The 5,295-nt window shown below is 37.7% G+C and overlaps 1 long non-coding RNA gene across 1 annotated transcript; it reads right to left on the bottom strand.

Annotated features, from left to right (window-relative positions):
• Positions 1-933: 933 nt before the first annotated feature.
• LOC309624045 lies at positions 934-4,841 on the bottom strand. Its single transcript, XR_014241750.1, has 2 exons — positions 2,010-4,841; positions 934-1,236 (listed from the first exon to the last, which is right to left on the bottom strand). It is a non-coding gene; the product is annotated as an uncharacterized lncRNA (long non-coding RNA).
• Positions 4,842-5,295: the final 454 nt, after the last annotated feature.

The following is a 5,295-nucleotide window of genomic DNA, read 5'->3' as shown; positions in this document are numbered from 1 at the left end:
ACCAAGGGCAGGAAACTCCAACATTATTAAAGTTTCATAAAGCAAAGTCAATTTTAAGAACAGAATGTCCCCAAACTGATAAAGGTCTTGACAGATAATTTCAAGGGAAGCATAAATTATTTTCTGTTTGTCAGAGGGCAAAAATATTTAGGTTGAGTTAATGAATGGTAGAGTTTTTGAGTGGAGAGTGTCCTTAAAATACTATGTAGATCTGTACTGTCAACAGATGCTAGCCACATGGCATTATTTATATTTAAGCAAATTTAAAAATAAGAGTAAAAATTCAGTTCCTCAGTTGCATTTGCCATATTTCAACGATATTTATTAGCTCCATGTAGCTATTGAATACTGCATTGCATGGTACAGAGATAGAATATTTTCATTATCACTGAAAAGTCTATTGAGCAATACTAAAATTATACCCAGATATTCACAGAGAAGGCAACCAAGTCTCAAGGAAATAATATAACTTCCCCAAGGTCACACAGCTATGTTTTTAAAGAAAAACAAACTGACACAGAGGCCTTAAAGAAACCCAGTAAGTTTCTGGAGCAGTCAAAGTAGGGTTTAAAAGTGCATACTTAACTATTAGCAGGGTTGAAGCTCTTGATGGTTGGTAAGATCTACCTGCCTGAATTTGGACATGAGCATTTTATGCAATGAATTAAAAGCAAAAAATCATTTCAGCGAATGGCTGCCAGCTCCATATTTTTAGCCACTGCTGTGCTTCCAGATTATGTTTATCACTTTCATATACAGGGCACCACTGTGAAATGTGATGGTTTATCTGACCCCAGAGGAATCAAGAAATCTTGTGGGGGTTATGGCTGTATTTGAAAAGGTTGATTTTTAAATGCATCATGCAGACTGGCCCTGTTTTAAAGGGATTCCTGCCATCAAATAATCAAAATGTAAACTCTCTTCTCACCTTGCAAAAGTCAAAGATACTCCCTGCATTTTTATTATTTCGTTGAAATCCAAATATTATTTTTCCATTCTCTAACTTGTTTTCCTCACAGTGTGATCAACTATTGCCAAGGAAGGAAGGGTTAGATGTATCAATCAAAGTTTGCTAAAGGCCCCCTAGGTAATTGAACCCTCAGGAGAAACAATCGTCATGTATTCTTTTTCTGTTGTTTCAATATCTTCGTAAAGAGTCATTTCAATATGTTTGGTTCTGTAGCAGAGGTTCTGTGAAGTGCTTCTGTTCCTCAGAGGTCCAGAAAGCCTGCGAGTCTGTGGGTAAAGGTGGGTAAGGAGAGAGAGGGAAGGAGGCTAGAGAGAGGCTCAGTGCTGAGATAAGGACAGTGTTCTAAAGCCTCCTGGGGGTGAGGCTGGGGTGCACAAACACCCACGACTAATCCAGACAGAAACTGAATAATCAAGGGGACGAGCACTGTGAAGTCATGTGGTCACCTCTCCCTCTAGAAATACACATTGCCCTCAGTAAGCCTCCTCCCGCCCCAGAAGAGCATTAGGAAGGTCTGGAGAGGGGGAGTATTGGCAGAAATGGAAAAAGCAGGTTGAAGGGATTAGCCTGGAGCAGAGAGACCAAGAAACGCAAGCCAGTAGTAGATGGAAGGCAGACTTTTCATGGAAGTCTCCAAGCCCAAGTCAAGTTCTGGGACCACCAAGTACAAGTCAAAGAGTGCTCATTTAACCCCTTTGGGCCCCCACGCGAGTGGAGGAAGACTGGACAGAGAGGGAGAAGGGGCCATTGAAGGTACAGTATTTACTATGGGATTTAACTCCTGAAAGGCCTCCCAGTAGCTTCAGATCTGCTCAAGAATCCTTCACGTCCTGCTGGTTCGCAGCGAGTGGCTCACAGCTTCAAGGCCTCCTCTGCCAGATGGAGAACTATTTCAAACATCCTGCCTCTATTTTGTACTGTAGCAAGGCAGACAGGAAACCTGACCCCATTTTCAGGTTCTAAAGAGAAATTCTAAGTACCTGAAAGACTGAGGAACATGGTGGCTTTTATCTAAGATGTGGAGCTAGAGAGCACATACCTGGACTTGGGCCTGCAGCAGCACCAAATTGCACCAAGGGTTCCCTTTATTTTCTCTCCCGTCTGTGTTTCTCCTTTTCCCTCGGCTGGATTAGCCACGGGGACTCCAAGTTCTTCATTCTGCGGTCCTGGTACCAAGATTCTCCTGGGAATTATAAAGTTATTCACCTTCTACATCGAGCACTTCTTATTTTTTCCCCAGCAACGTAAGTCATCCTTAAGAGGAGTCAGGGTGCTAGCTCTTAAATATATTTTAGTCATCCCTTTGTACATTAAATGCTCTTTCTTGGAGACTGCTCCTGACATGGTGTTCACCGTGCTCTCAGCTGGCCTCCTGAAGTTCTGCCCTGCCTTCCCCACCAGGTACAGTTCAGGAGCTGCCTACCTCAGGGTGATAGGTTATCTTCTAGTTGCTTTATTCCTTTCCCTTTTACATTTAGAGAATATAATTTGAATACGTAAACATCTCTGTGACCACAGCTTTATTTGCGACCCACAGGTTTTGTTATGGCATATTTTCATTATCATTCAATTAATAAAATTCTAATTCCCATTAGGACTTTATCTTTGACCTACATAATGATCAGAAGTATGTTTTTAATATCCAACTATTTGGTAAAATATTGGTTATATATTTTTTAATTTCTTGCGTATTCGGAGTCTTGTTTTATAACCAGCATATAGTCAGTTTTATAAATGTGCCACGTGCACCTAAAAATTTCTGCGTAATATATATATTCCATCATTGTTGGTGCAGGGTTTTATGTAAATTTAGGCCAGAGTTTTTAATGATGGTATTCAGATCTTCTATAATCTGCTGATTTGTTGTTGTGGTTCTATGTTACTGATCTAGGTAATTTAGATTTTTCTATTTCGACTTAGTTTTTTGGAATTTCCCTTCATATAGTGCATTGAAGTTTAGATTTATAATATATTCCTTGTAAAGTAACAGTGGGTTTTTATTATCCTGCCTTATTGCCAGTGATAATTTTTGCTTTCAAATCTGTGTTAACATTAAAAAATCTTCAATTGTATTTATTGTTGTTATGACATAATTTTTGAATCCTTTAATTTTCAGTCTGACTCTTGTCTCTTGTAAGTGGCATAGAATTAGGTTTTTTGTTTCTTTCAATACTCCTTGTCCTTTAATTGGAGTATTTACAGTTAATGTATTTTCTTATAGACCGTTTACTCCTTGTTTACTCTTTGTCCCACCTTGTTATGTTCCTTTTGCTCTTCTTTCTTCCTTTTAGATTTCTTCAAATTCCATTTTCCCTTGTATTAGCTTGTTATTTTTACATAAGTAGCAGTTACACATGTACCATGACTTATTAGCTCTTTTACTGCTTCTCAAGCAATGCTGAGATCTTAAATTTCTTTGACTACTTTTTTCCTCTTCCATTTGTTTTTAATGCATTCTAATTTTTGATATATTTTATTATTACTCTTTTGTGCAGTTAGATTTTATTTAGGTTTATCCACTTATTTATCCTTTCTGTTATACATAATTCTTTATAAAGTCCTTATTTTCATGTGTGATAACCTTCCTTCTGCCTGCGGGTCTCCCTTTATAATTTAATTCAGTCGGTTCTGATGAGAACATATTTTCTAAATTTTGTTTGTCTGCAAATTTCCTTATTTCATCTTTCCTTCCAAACAACATTTTCTCTGCCTCTAGAATTCCCAATGGGCAACTCTTTTCTTTAGCACTTAAAAATGTTATTCCATTATTTTCTAGTATCCAGTCAGTTTTGTTGAGAAGTAAGCTCTAATCTTAATCCTGTTGTTCCTTTGAAAGGAATCTCTCTCTTTTTCCTGGGGCTGCTTTTAAGATGTCATGTTTTTCTTTGTTATTCATGAATTGTACGGTGGTGATCTTAGGTGTGGTTTTCTTTGTATTTATTCTTGTTGCATTTTTTTAGTGCTTATTGAATGTATGGCTCCATATATTCTTTTTAGTTTTAGAGAACTCTCAGCTGTTATTTCTGAAATATTGTTTTTATCCCAATCTCTCTCTCCTTTTTTCTTTGGACTCCAGTTTACACATATGATAAAAATGTTTACTGTGGCCCATATGTCTCAAATGCGCTTTTGTGTACTTTTTATTCTTTTCGTTTCCCATGCTTTAGTCTTAATATTTTTACTACTCTATCTTCCAGTTCACTTACCGCTCTTTACCTGTGTCCAATCCACTACCGAGTTTTAAATTTCGTATAATTTTTAATTCTATCAGTTCAACTTCAATCAGTTTGTAGTTTCTAGTTGTCAAGTTAAATTCTCCACCTTGTCATCTATTTTCTTGAACTTGATAACATTTACCAAAATATGTATGAACTTTAATGTTTAGGTCATCTATGATTCTGATTCTGTTTTGTTTTTTATTCTAATTCTCCTTTTCTTGGTAGTCTTGGTGGTTCTTCAGTGAATGAATACCAGACTTGGGATATGACAAGTTGTAGAGAATCTGAATGACATTACAGTTGCCCTTTGAACAACCTGGGTTTGAACTGCACAGATCCACTTATACATGGATTTTTTTTCAATAAGTAATACAGTACTACATGATCTGTGGTTGGTTGAATCCTCAGATTCAGAACCACAGATAAGAAGGGCCGACCATAAAGTTATATGTGGATTTTTGACTGCACAGGGAGTCAGCGTCTCTAACCCCTACATTGTTCAAGGGGTCAACTGTATTTTCTTGAGGAGAGAATTTCCTATTCTTAGGTAGAGACCAGAGGGGAAGATCACCTCAGTCACTGGACCAACTTCATACTCATTTTCCTTCTTTATAAGGTTCAATGTAGATGTTGCATCAACCTTCCTAACACACAGACACGACACACACACACACACACACACACACACATACACACACACACACACACACACACACATGTAGAGACTTTCAATGTCCTAATTCATATCATTAGTTTTCCATTGGGCCAGAAATCTTTCATAGGTTCTGAACCCCAAGTTTGTGTCTTCAGCATTATGAGCCAACTAAGTCTTTGCTTTGACTTCAGTTAGTTAGCTTTTGTTTGACTTCTTAGCATCTTGCCTTGTCTACCTATTATACATGGAAACTACTGCAAGGGAACACTGTTGCTGAATCCAGCTCAGTTCTCTGAATCTTTACTCTCTCTGTGACTTTGGTCCTTAAAATTCTAGCTGCCTTGTTATTTCTCAATTCCAACTCTGGTTTCCTTAGTCCTATGACATTGTCCTAAGATCTACTGGCTTTTCTACCTCTTAGGAGTCACATTTGGTTTCTCAGACTTTTGCTC

Source organism: Balaenoptera borealis, assembly GCF_965194805.1.
Source record: "Balaenoptera borealis genome assembly, chromosome: 2".
Classification (NCBI taxonomy): Eukaryota; Metazoa; Chordata; class Mammalia; order Artiodactyla; family Balaenopteridae; genus Balaenoptera; species Balaenoptera borealis.
Note: the sequence above shows the minus strand (reverse complement) of the source record. Positions and strands in the feature narration are given on the sequence as shown.